The sequence below is a fragment of the Acomys russatus genome, chromosome 6 (assembly GCF_903995435.1).
Source record: "Acomys russatus chromosome 6, mAcoRus1.1, whole genome shotgun sequence".
In the NCBI taxonomy this organism is placed as follows: Eukaryota; Metazoa; Chordata; class Mammalia; order Rodentia; family Muridae; genus Acomys; species Acomys russatus.
In genome coordinates, this window is record NC_067142.1 from 18,540,656 (window position 1) to 18,554,693 (window position 14,038).

A 14,038-nucleotide genomic window follows, 5' to 3' on the forward strand; every position below is an offset into this window, starting at 1 on the left:
GCTCAGTGGCTAAGTGCACGGTCTGCTCTTCCAGACATCTCAGATTCCCAGCATCCTCATGGTGGCTCACAACTGCTTATAAGTCCAGTTCCAGGGGATCTGATACCCTTTCTGGTTTCCACAAGCACTAGGAACTCAAGTGCTACACAGAAACACATGCAGGCAAAACACCCATACACATTAAATTAGATTAAATATTCTTTTAAAACTATTCTGTTCTGCTCTTCCAGGGACCAGTGTTCGATTTCCAGCACCTACGTTGGGAAGCTTCCCACTTCCTGTAACTCCCATTCCAGGAGATCTGATGCCCTCTTCTGGCCTCTGTGAGTGTTGCATGCATGTGCACACAATCTTACTCATGTGTGCTTTAAAAGACAGTAATAGGTCTATGTATGGCACTGCACGCTTTAAATCCCAGCAATCAGGAGGTAAGGATCTCTGATTTCCAGGCCAGCCAGGGCTATATTACAAGTTCCAGGGTGGCCAGAGTGACACAGAGAGACTCTCTCTCAAAACAATTACTTAAAATATTTTAAGACATGGAAGCTGTAAATGAACTGTTTTATTAATTATTGTTAATACAGAAAAACCCAGCCCTCAGCTCAAAAAGCATCAGAAATAGTTTATTCAGGAGCCACATATGAGTGACCATGAACTGGAAATGTGGATTTAGGTGACCAAAACTTCCATTTTTCAGTGTGGTAACAGTTGCATGAAGTTTTTAATCATAACAAAACAGAGAACGTTGTAAATTATTTTTTTACATAATTAGTGGGAGCATCAAGTTGGTGGGGGAGACCTCTGTCGTTGCCTGATGACATTCTTGGCCTTTGGGTTGGCAGAAGCGAATGCATTTCAGAAGGACTTAGTAAATAGTCATAAAGATGTTAGATCACACAGAAGTGGTCCCTAAATGGCTGTTTAAGAAACTAAGCCTCAAGTTGTCTGTGGAGCCAATCAGCCTAATGGAATGTATGACGTCACTGAAGCCTCTTTTCCTAGAAACTTCAGGTCACATTGTCCTTTAATAATGAGTGGCTAACAAAAAAAAAAAAAAAAAAAAAAAAAAAAAAAAAAAAAAAAAAGCCGGGTGTGGTGGCGCCCGCCTTTAATCCCAGCACTCGGGAGGCAGAGGCAGGCGGATCACTGTGAGTTTGAGGCCAGCCTGGTCTACAAAGTGAGTCCAGGATGGCCAAGGCTACACAAAGAAACCCTGTCTCGAAAAACAAAAACAAAACAAAACAAAATAATAATGAGTGGCTATTGTTGTGAATGTGCACATGAGAACACACCCACCTTCCCACACACACACACATGGATGCACACACATGCATGTTTGCACAAACACACACACACACACACAGACGCACATGCTCACACTCCTCTCCCCATTGTAGGTAGGCCCACAGAATTTGCACCATTTGAAAGCAATCACATTTCCAGGTGTGGTAGCAATAAACTTCCCACAAAGACGAAGACCCCCAAGCTTGAAAGTCAATCACCATGAAAATGGAAAACTGACGTGGTGCCAACTCTTGGGTGTAATGTCTTTGGTAAGCTCAGGGCTTTGTTGAAACACCTTTTAAAGTGGAGTGTATATTCTCTGTGTTAGCTGGCTATTTTAAAATTCAATAGTAAAATAACATATTACATCACCATAGGACAGAGGCAGTATTCAGACTGGACACTTCGCAGATGTTTTTGTTTTATTAAAATTCCTGTATTGGGTATGGGACAATTAGTTACCTAAAATAATATTACCTTAGCCAGTTACTGAGGAATTGAAGCTGGTATGTGCAAAGGATATTGGACAAATAGTTGACAGTTTCCCTTTTAAGTAAGTACTATAATGTTAGTATTTCTTTATTTTCTTTTTTTTTTTTAACTGCTCACAAATTTTTATTCACCAATGGGGCGATACCTCCCTTCCCCCCACCCCACCACCGTTTCTGCCCCTCCCGATGAGGGTTCCACTGAGCTCAGTGTCATGGCAGGGGAAGATCCTGGTGCCCAGGCACCTGGTTTGGAGAAGGACTTCATCCTTCTCTTGGGGTTGCTGGTTTTTGTTGTCTGGAACAAGGCGGGGAGGAGGGACCACTGGCCATCAGCACTCAGAGCTCCATGATGTCCCCAGATGGGGATGCTGGGTAGTAGGGACTTGGGGTACCCCCCAGCCTCAGCAGCCTGAGGGCCTCAGGGATCAGGCTACCAGGATAGCGCCAGAGAAGCAGCTCTGGGCAAGGGCTCCTGAGTGGTGGCAGGGCGTGGGGAAAAGTCACAGAGGGACTGCAGTAGGGGTGGTCATTATGTAGGCTGAGCTGGGAGAAATGGGTGGCCATGTTCTCCTCAGACAGGAACTGCTTATGCAAGGAATCCCTGGCATCCAGGCCGCGAGTCACCCCAGTGGTGGCCCGTGGGTCCTGACTTGGGGGGGCCTCGCTCCAGGAGCTGTTGCAGGATCATTATGGTTCGGGGTCCTGCCGATAGAGGGGTGGGGTTTTCTTTATATTCTTTATCTGAGTGATGATATGTATGTCGAACATATATGTGTTCTATCATGTAGTACATAAATACATAATGTCAGATATCACAAAACAGTGTGGATGGCTCCTAAGGAACAACACCTGGGGTTGAGCTCAGCCTCCCCCCTCCCCCCAGCCCCTCCCCATCTCCCCCCACTCCCACCCCCGCCCCCCCCCCCCATCCCACAGCTGCATGCCAATTAGGCTGTGCTCACTGCAGGGCCTTGGACCAGCCCGGAGACTTGCCATGCCCAAGTTTCTGTCTAAGACTGGAGATCACCATCCTTACAGGGCTATCGGGAGCCTCATGCATGGTCAGTCTCAGCACAAGCTGGCTTAGGCCTTGGCAGGAGAGAGCTGTAGGGTGAGGGCAGAGGTCTGGCATAGGGCAGATCTGGGGTCTGCACCCAGGCCGTACTGAAAATATTTATCCTTCTGAAGAACTGTTTTCTCAGCTGCAGGAGCATTGTCACAGCTCACTCTCCAGGGTGTGCTGGGGGTTAAATGGAGTAGCACGCGTGAGGAGCTGGGCTTCACTCAGGCCCTGGGTAGGTGTACAGCCAAATGCTTGGAGCTGAAGCAGCCTTTTGAGGGATGACAAGAGTGACAAGACTCTTTGGGGACTTGAGGGGTGTAACATATTAAAGAATCTGATATTTGAGGGAGCGAATGCAAGGCCCCAGGAGCTGGGGAGATGGCTCAGTCAGTAAAGTGCTTGCTTTGTACGCATGAGGGCCTGAATTTGATCCCCACAGCCCATGGAGCTCAGGCTGGTCTCAAACTTGATATGAAGTCACGGATGACCTTGCGTTGCTGATCCTCCTGCCTCTCCACTCCCTATGTGCTGGGATTATAGGCACGCACCATCATGCCTTGATCCAAGCTACTATGTCAAAGCTTTAATTCAGCAGCCAGGGATGGAGCCCCTTCTGTGGTACCCAGCACAGTTTATAGAGGCCTTGGATGTCAAGCCAAATGCCAGGTTCCCACTCTCCAGCAGCTGAGAGTCCACACAGGTATGGCTAATCCACAACTTGCAGGCCACAAGTGGCTGGCGAGAGCTACGGATGATGCCTAACCCAAACCTCAAACATTCTGAAACTTCTTAAAAGCGATTTTAGAGCAATGACTCAGTTGAAACGTGTGGGTAACCATATCATGTCACAATGTCAAAAGATTGGACACAGGCTGAGAAGTAGCCGCAGAGCCTATAAGCCCAGCACTGTGTGGAGAAGGACAGAGGCAGGTGGCTCACTGGGACATGTTGGCTACCAGCTCCAGATTCAGTGAAAGACCTCTTTTATGTGCATGTACACACACACACACACACACACACACACACACACACACACACACACACACACACACAGGCATGCTCGAAGGCAGACTAAAAGACTAAAACCAGGCTCTTCAGTAAAAGACGGGACATATCTGAGTGGAGACATTAGCCAATGTTTTGCAGAGAGATAGATCAACTTACCTGGGGAGAAAGGAATGCAGGTTGATTGGGGAGGAAATGACCTACCTCCCCCCTAAACTCTGCTCATCAGGTGTGATGCAAAAGCCCTATGCAGCCGGAAATGACTCATCTGGTTTCACTGAATTTTTATAGCCAGCGTATTTAGTTCTGTTTTCCAACGCCTGGCAAGTAAGCGGGCAAAGCTGGCACATGCAGCCACCGCCGCGCTCGTGTGTGTTTGTGTGTGTGTGTGTGTGTGTGTGTGTGTGTGTGTGTGTATGTGTGTGTGTGTGTGTGTGTGTGCGCGCGCGCGCAACATACACACATGATTGTTTTCTAGCGTCCAAATTTCTTAAGCATTAGGTCATTTTCTCCACTGGCCAAATGGCTGTCTGCAGGGTGCTGGGCCCCCCCATAAATCGCCAGCCTGTGATATAAAACACAGCTTTTATTGACAGCCACTGTGCGGGGTGAGGCAACGCTGCCAGCTCGTAAAGCAGAGTCTGGTGTCACTCCCACCGAGTAGAGGCAATAAAGGACACTGGGGAATTACAGCAGTTGGCTGTACCACGGGATGCCTGGATGCCTGCGGCCGAGCAGGCTCATCCCGCACCTAGTAAAGAGTTGCATTGAGAAACACTGAGGGATGCAGCTCCCCTGAAGAATCCTTGTCTCCAAAAGGCCCAAACAAGAGTCAGAAACATCTCTTGTGCCTGAGCATCTTCCCACACGAGCAGCTAGACTTCTCCAAAGCCTGGCACGTACTCAGATGCCCTTCCATAGCCCACACTCAGGCTGAAGGCTGGCCTCAGACTTCCTCCACAATTGACCCGTACACCAGCCGGAACAAGGCTTCCATCCACCTGAGTGTCATCCTCACAGATCTGCTCTGCTTTTCTAGACTTTTGAGCCTTCTCAACCCTTTTGGTCCTCTGCTTCCTCTTCCTCCTGGGAGACAATCTTGACTCCTTTGACAAGAGACAGGCCAGCAGCTTTTTCTCCCTCTTCAGTTCAGAGCCTGCATCTCTTCTGCTCTGTCCTGATCCCTTGCTCCAAAAGGATACAGCCATCCTGCCAAGGCAGCTCTCCCCTGACCCTACCCCCACCACTAACTCCCATCATGCACCTTGGTGATCTCTCATACTTCTTTGTTGGGGTCCATTTCCTCTCATTGAGTGTCTAAGAAATCTTCCCATGAAGACCACAACCAAAGCCTGGGAGCAGAGCTCAGTCAGTATGGTGCTTGCCTATACACACACGACCCTAAGTTCACTCCTCAGCAGAATCTAACTCAGGTGGGGTGTTGTCCGTCTGCAGTCCCAGCAGAAGGATCAAGAGTTCTAGGTTATCCTTGGGTACACAGGGAGTTCCAGGCCATCCTGGGCTATGTGGAACCCTGTTTCAAAACAGATACACAAAACCTCCCAATCAAAGCCTCTCCTTCTATTGTTCTCTTTCTCCATCTTGGCAAATTTCTGGAAAGTGCTGTGGCTGGTTGCTTTCACTTCCCACCTCCCAGTCCCCATGCTCACCCTGCACACATGCTCACCCAGCACACATGCTCACCCTGTACACACGCTCACCCTGCACACATGCTCAACCTGCACACATACTCACCTTGCACACGTGCTCACCCAGCACACATGCCTGGCCATCACCACCTCCCATCACCAATGAGCTCATTCAGAGGGTATGAATTACAGTTTTGAAGGTCATCTGTACTTTAAGGAAAGGCATAGCAGGTAAGGGAGGAAGTATGATAGTTTATTTCTTTCCAGTGCTGGAGATCAAACCCAGAGCCTTCCACATGCTTGGCAAGTGCTCCCTCACTGTTCCCTACACCACCCCCATCCGTTTAAATAGGGTGGTTCTGAGAGCAAAGGCCTGGGGAAAGGTACATATCATCTGGCTGTCTGATGGGAGAACATTCCAGACCATGGGAATGCCAGTGCAAAGGCGCTGGGCATTTAGTTGGCATGGTAATGAGAAGATACAGATGAAAAGAAGTGATAAGGTGAAGGGAAGGCGACGAAGTCCAAAAGATCCCGGTGAACTGTAAACTTGGTTGGGACAGGAACTCTAAACAGGGAAAGGATTGCTCTGACAAGAGAAGAGTGATGGTATGAGACCAGGGTGGGGCAAGTGGGTTGAGATAGAGACAGGAAGTGGGGCAATGGGAGCCACATCCCATCATTTCATGTTTGTGACAGTACCTGTCAACAACAATGTGATGCATGCTTGTGAATCCAGATGAGGGGTTCCAGTACAGTATGGGGTCGTGTGTGTGTGTGTGTGTGTGTGTGTGTGTGTGTGTGTGTGTGTGTGTGTGTGTATGCAAAGGGTTCTGGGTAATTTCTTCAGTTGGAGTGAGGAGGACTTCCTGCAGCTTGGATTCAGGACGGGAGAGAAGGACACGCATGTGGGTGTGCACATATGTGTGTGTGAGAGAGAGGGACGGGGAGGGAGGAAGAGACGATGGAAAGGAAGTGTTGGGAAAGGAGGAAGTGGTAGGAGGGAAGGAGGAAAAAGAGTAGGATGAGGTGGTGGTGGAAGAGGAGGGGGAGAGGAAGAGGAGGGGGAGAGGAGACCAAGGCTTCTGTGTCCTATAAGATGAGCCTCTCTAGCTATTGTTTCCAGCCTGCCTGCTGAAGTTCCTGCCTTGGGCTCTGGGCTGCGCCATCTGGTCCTGGTCCTCTCCTCTCACCATTTTTCTCTCAGGCCTCACACTCAGATTCTACCACCATATGTTGGGTCTTCCCCTGGCTCTGGAGCACGCCCTATCTTCCTCGAGGGCCTACCCGGCCAAGTTATAGGCATTCTGTATGGTGCTGTGGACACAGTGTGGCCAGTCGCCATGGTTTCCTGCCATGATGGCCTGCATCTTCAAACTTAAGAGCCCAAACAAACCCTTCCTTAAGCTGGTTCTTGTCAGGCGTTTTGTCACAGCCACGAGACAGGAGCCAGTGCACTCCCTGACCATCTCTGCCCCGGCTCTTCCTATAGAAGCCATCACTGAGTCCTGCTCTTCATCCTAACCCCACTGTCTATTTTTGAGGTCCTGCGGTGGCCCATGCCAGGCTGAGGGGTGGCCTGGGACAGCCTTTTATGTCTGGTTCCTCTCTGAAGTTGGTTGGGGCTTCGCAGTATGTGGGCCTTGTTTACAAATCCTCTCTAATGTCAGTAGACAGTAGGCAAGGGTGAGCCTCCAAAGGCTCACATTAATGGGTTGTGATGCTCTCTCCTCAGCCCTTCATCCTGCCCCCTAATGGCACCTCTCTTCAGTGACTCCCTCCTGCCTCAGGACCTTAACACATACTATTCCTTTTATCTGAAGTGCCTTTCTGCCACTTCTGTGTGCCCATTTTTTCCAGTTCAGCCTCAGTCACAGAGTCCTCAAAGACCTTTAAGTGTACTCACACTCTGATGTGGTCCAGTCCACCCAGGACATCACCACATGCCTCACATGGGTTCTGAGGCTAGACCCTTAGAAGATCTTGCAAACCCTGTATGTCTTCTTTGGGTTTCTGGCATGGCACCAGGTCACTGATGCCCCTTGGCAACCACACACAGAACAGGGTCACTGAGCCCAGCCTGAAAACTCTGAGGTTTGGTGAGGACACACATTCATTGTTTCTAACTCTGTGAATTTGGGGAGGGTTGACTGCAGCTTTCTATGGCAGGAGATGAGCTATCTGGTAGTGCGTCGTTCTTGGTTCAGTGTCTGTGAACTGGAAGCATTTGTGATGGTTTCTTCCACACAGATGCTATGGAGCTATAGAGATGCCAGGATTTTCTTCCCTAGGCAGGATCCCAGGCAGAGATACCCACTGAGATAAAAACAGACGAATAGGTGGATAGACAGATGAGAGAGGGGGGGAGGGAAAGAGAGAGAAAAAGAGGGGAGGAGACATGCTTAAATAAGAGGTGAATAGATGAAGAATGAGTGATGGGTGGAAGGGTGTGTGGAGGTAAGCGGATAGATGAGGACTAGCTGGGTGGATGGACAAAAGAGAGATAGATAAATGGACAGAGGACAGACATGCGAATAGATGGGTGAGGAGATGACTGACAGGTGAAAGATAAATAGACAAGTGGTCAGATACACAGATATATGGATAAATAAATAGGTGGTTTGATAGATGAGAGATAAATATATGAGTGAGCAGTTATTTAGATAGAATTGTGTGTGTGTGTGTGTGTGTGTGTGTGTGTGTGTGTGTGTGTGTGTGTGTGTGTTAACAGAGATAGAGAAGTGGATCCTTGGATAGTCAAGCAGTCCCTATAAGGCTCTTGCCATCAGGTCTGTGGCAGGAACTTGAGGCCCATGGTTAGCTGGTGAGGAAGAGAGAATGTACACAGTGTGGTCAGCAGCTAGGACCACCTGGAGCCAGCAAAGCTAGAATGGAGCCTGTCTGTTCTGTTCTCGTCTCCTCTGCCCTCTACAAAACGTTATGTCTGAAGCCAGGGCCTCTCATCCTGCCACTGAGCCCTCATCTCTAGCCTGGAAGTGTGCAGGCAGAAGGCAGACTGGGGAGGCTGAAAAGGGCTGTCCCACATGGTGTGACACACGTGCCACCACATGCCTGTTGTGACCTCGCCCTTGCCCCCAGCTAAAATCTCTCTGTGACCATCCTAACTGGGACTATCTAGGGCAAGGGCACCTCGAGAGTCCCATTCTTCTTCACCAGCTGACATATTATGAAACTACCACAACTCAGAAACACCCCTGGGACTCATTTCTAGGACAGATGGCCTGGAACACGTGGCTGCAATCTCTTAGGTTAGAGGTCAACCAGGATCACTGTAACACAACCAATTTTCATACTCAGTGTAGGTCTATGTCCCTACAATGTCTCCCTTTGCCCTTAAGGTCCCAACCACCAACTGAGGCACAGCCATCCAAGTTCACTGTGGGGGACTGGTCAGGTCACATGGAGACAGATGCACAGACCTGTCTCACGTACTCCCCACACCCCCATAGAGCTGAGGAACAAACCCAGGGCTTTGCAGTTGCTGGGCAAACATTCTAGCACAGAGTAAAATCCCTGACCCCGTGTGTAACTTTTTGACATTGCTTCAGGACACTGCTATCTACAAAATTCACACTCATGAAACACACACACACACCCTCCTAATGTTTTAAGTAAATTTACAATTTTGTGTTGGCCTGCTTTGCAGCTATCCTGGGATGCGCGCAGGCTGTGGGATGCAGGTTAGACAATCCTTTCAGAACACAGTCGTCAGTCTGGTCTCTGGGCAATGTCTGCTGATGGCTCTGTCCCATGCCACCGATCTGCAATTTTACCATCGCCGGTCCCGCTGCCTTGACAACGGCGGCAGCTTTATAGGAAGTCTTAAAGCTGCGTGTCTAAAGCTCCAGCCCCACTCTCAGTGCGTGTCTTAATTGAAGCTTTTAGGCTGTTTTCATTTTATGTAGTTATCAATGGGGCTGCATTTAGTGCAGCTGTTGTCTTTAATTTATTTCCCCCATTTCCTTTTCTTTTTGGATTGTTATTTGTTTTCTACCTCCTCACTTCTTTGGGTTATTTGCAGATTTTATTTTTACTTTGAGGCAGGGTTTCATGGATTCTAGCTGGCCTCAATTTCATTCTGTAGCTAAAGATGACCTTGAACCTCTTGCATCCCGTGTGCTAGGGTTATGGACAAGCAACTCCACACCAATTTCATTTGAAGACTGTTAGTATTTCAATTATCTGCAGTATCCTTACCCAGAATGCCTAGAATAGTTAGTTATGTCCCTCTCTAATTGTGCAAGAAATTATTACAGTCTCCATACTGAGTTTCTCAGTCTAAGAATCCATATTTTACCATTTCAAGTACAATGTGGCCAAATAACCTCACATGGGTCACTAGCCTGCCTCCATTTATGTGACTCTTGCCTTATGGCATCTGCACCATTGAGAACCTGGTTGGGCAGTGCTGCACTCTGTGTGTGTGGGTATGTGTGTGGGGGTATATGCATGTGTGTATGTGTATGTGTGTGCATGTGTGTATGTGTTTGTATGTGTGCAACTGTTTCCCCCTTCTAGGCTTAGAATAAACCTGAGATTGACCCAAGGAATAGGAGGAGGCTGCTACATCAAGCACTCTAGTAACCCTGGAACACACTATGCTGACCAGGCACCCCTGAAACTATGGGAGATCCCTGCCTCTACCTCCATCCATCCCGAGTGATGGAATTACATGCATGCACTATCACACCCTGCCCACGTCAGTGAATATGATAGTTACTAATATTGTCAGCTTGACTGGATCCATACTCAGGTAAGAGACACACCTCTGGGCATGTCTGTGAGGAAGTCTCCAGATGAGGTTCATTGGGATGGGAAGATGCATCTGAAATATGCATGGCACCATTTGATAGGCTGGAGTCCTGCACTGAGTAAAAAGGAGAAACTGAGCCTTCATCTCTGCTTCCTGACACTGGACATAATATACCAGCTGAGTGGTGCTTCTGCCTCTGCCTCCAACTAAGAGCCCAAATAAACTCTTTCTTTTGTAAGCTGATACACACACACACACACACACACACACACACACACACACACACACAATCAGGCATTTTGTCACAGCAGTGAGAGAAGTCACCAATGCTGTGAGTCTCATGATGAGAAAGGCTAGGTGGGAGAGCATGGACGGGTGGGTTATTCTGACACATGGCTGCTCTTGTTGTGTAGGTATGTTTCCCAGGCAACTGTTTTCAGCTCTGTGATTTTCTTCCTGTTCCTAGTCCAGTCCTATTACAATGTCCTTGTCACTAGATGTGCCCAGGAGGGAAGTCCAGGAGCAGAGATGAGCTAGCTGCATTCCATGGCCACCCAGGTAAGCCCACTCCCAGTGCCACTTGTGAGCCACCCCAGAGCTTCCTGCTGGGCACTGCTTTTATTTGGCACTAGGCAATGAAAAACAAAACAAAACAAAAATCCACAGATGGTTGTAAAAAGGCAAGAAAAATAGTGCCCTGTGCTCTGTGTGGAGACATGCTTGGTGACGATTTGCCTGTAAGTCTTGGTTGTAGGTCAGTGGGTAGAGCTCTTGCCTAGCAGTCACAAAACCATGGGTTTGATTCCCAGCATCACACAAACTGGACCTGGTGACACCTGCCAGTAGACCCAGCACTCAGGAAGTGAAGGTAGAAGGATCAGAAATTTAAGGCTAGCCTCACCTACATAGTGAATTTGAGGCCAGCCTAGGCTACAAACTGTTTGTTTTGTTCTGTTTTTGTTTGAAAACAGTAGCTGGTCATGGTGGCGCACACCTGTAATCCCAGCACTCTGTGAGGCAGAGGCAGTTGGATCTCTGGTGAGTTCAAGGCCAGTCTGGTCTACAAGGGGAGTCCTGGTTAGCCAAGGCTACACAGAGAAGCCCTGTCTCAAAAACAAAGATTTTTTTTTTTTTTTTAGTATAACTGGGTGCCTAGAGACTTTCAGGACATAGCCTATAGCAGACTGGTATGTGTAGAGGGATTTTAATCCAGCAACATGGCTACTCTGGCTGGAATACAGACTCACCCTGAGCACACACCTTTAATCCCAAACCATGAAGGTAAAGTTAGTCTGTAGAAGGCAGCACCAATATTTGAAAATGATGTCTAATTAAGAGGCAGACAAAGTTACAAATCAGAGAAAGATTTGACAGAATGGGATATGCCCAACTTTTTTTTTAGAACAGACAGGAAAAAGAAGACTTCGGAGAGCAGGGCAGAGGAGGAGAGAGAGGAGGTCATTTTGCCGGGGGTGGGGATGGGGGTGGGGTGGGGTGAGTTTTACAGAGACAGGTTGAAGAGAAAACAAATTAGGCACAGGTGAAGACAGAATGAGCCAGAGAATGAGAAGGAGCCAGAAGATCAGAACAGATGGCTAGAGTTAGTTTGAAACCAAACAGAAGCTGAGAGAAGCCAGACTGAATCAGCCAGCTTGGAGAGGAGTTTAGGCCAGAACAACTGAGTTGAACCAGCCAACAAGAGTTCAGAAAGAGCTAGAATGGGTGAGCTCATTCGGCAGTAAGTCTTACTGGCTGAAAACAACCTAGGCCTAGATTAGAGGCTAGAAGCTTTCAGGACTAGGCCTAGCCGGCAGGCAGTAAACCTAGGAAACAATTACATCCGGAGAATAAAAGTTATTTTTACAGGTATGGGAACACTAGCCATCAAATATACAGAGAGAGAGAGATAGCCAAGGGAAACGTGGAATGGCTTTTGAGATAGGGTGACCCAATCTCTGGGAAAACAATAAGATGTTTGAAAGAAAGCCATGGTCAGTGGCGGTATGGACGGAACTGGCTCTAAGACTATTGGAAGATGGAGAATTTCAGTCTTGGGGTTAGGGAGATGGTTGTCAGTAAAGTGCTTGCTTTGTGAATTCTAGGATCTGAGTTCCCGACATCGAACCCAGGGTGGTAGCACACGCCTTTAATCCCAGCACTCGGGAGGCAGATCTCTGAGTCTGAGGCATGCCTGAGTGAGTTCAAGACAATCAGGCTACATAGAGAAATCCTGCCTCTAAAAGCAGAACAAAAGAAAACAGACAAAAGTTTGAAAAAAATCAAAATCAAAATCTGGGTGTGGTGGCCTGTGCTTGTAATGCAAGCGCTGTCAAGGATGAGACAGGTGGACCCTGGGCTTGATGCCCAAGCCAGCCTAGCCTACTTGGTGAGCTCCATGCCAGTGGGAGACTCTGGGCTAAAACAAGAAGTGCCTAAGAACTGAGAACTTAGGTTGCCCTTTGGTCTCCACACACTCAAGTTTCCAGTTTTGTTCTATTACAGAAGACTTTGTGTTTAACATTTATTTTAGGAGTATGGGCATTTTTCTCTGCAGGTATATAAGTATTCTGTGTGCGTGCCTGGTGCCCAAGAAGGTCATAAGAGTACATTGTGTCCCTGGAAATGGAATTGCGGATGGTTGGGGGCCACCAGATAGGTGCTGGGAATCAAACCTGGGTCCTCTGCAAGAGCATCGAGGGCCCCTAACCACTTACTTCTCCAGCCCTCTATTTTAACTTTGTATGTATCTATGTGTCTGTGTGTGAGTATGCACACGTGCCTAAGGGTGCTCAGAGGTCAGAGGAGAAGTCAGACTCCTCCAGAGTTACAGTGGTTGTGAGCCTCCTGACATGGTGCCGGGAATTGAACTAGGGTCTCCTGCAAGCGCAGCAAATGCTCTTAACCACTGAGCTACCACCACATCCCCTCAACTTGCTTTCAATCTGTGCATACTTGCATTCTCCCCCGCCACCCCGTGTGTGTGTGTGTGTGTGTGTGTGTGTGTGTGTGTGTGTGTGTGTGTGTAGGCATGCACACTGCCACAGGGTAGATGTGGAGGTTAGGGGACAACCTTGAGTGTTTGGCCTTACCTTCTACCTGGAGGAAGGGTGTCTGAGTTTCTTTTCCACTTTCATATGTCAGGCTAGCTGGACCATTAACTTCTGAGGATTTCTCCTGAGGTTAAGGTTGCCCCGTTGCTGTGCAGGCTGACTACCAGCTTGCCGACCCAGGGTTCTCCCGCCCTTTCCCAGGCTCAGGGATCTAATCGGGGCTCATCTCTGCTGGCCCTTCACCCAAGGCTGGTAGCTACACATGCCGTGCTTCACTTGCCTGCCTGACATTCTCTCTTGCCAACTTTGGGGGTCTGTACCCTCTCCCATCCTTTCCTCCCCTCGGGGGTTACTCTCAACGGCAACCCGACTGGTAAACTGAGGTGGGAAGATCTCCCTTAACCGTGGGCAGCGTCATTGCATCGGCTGGGGTCCTGGCCTGAATAAAAGCAAACAGGATGACCCTTAGCTCTCACCTTCTCGGCTTCCTCACCACCGATGCCATGTGACCAAGTACCCTATGTTTCTGCTGCCACACATTTCCCATCAGGACAGACAGACTGTACCTTTGAACTTTGACCCCAAGTAAACCCTTCCTCTCTTAAGTTGTTTTTGGCTGTTATTTGACTACAGCATGAGGAGGTAACCAAAACACCCTCAAACTCAAAATGAGTATTATCGCTGTGCGTGGGTCTGGATTGAAATCCGGTATCATGGGACGG

General features: G+C 48.5%; 1 pseudogene; it reads right to left on the reverse strand.

The window, feature by feature from the left end:
* Positions 1-1,941: 1,941 nt before the first annotated feature.
* Positions 1,942-2,463, reverse strand: LOC127190964 (host cell factor C1 regulator 1-like; annotated as a pseudogene).
* Between the last annotated feature and the right edge of the window lie 11,575 nt (positions 2,464-14,038).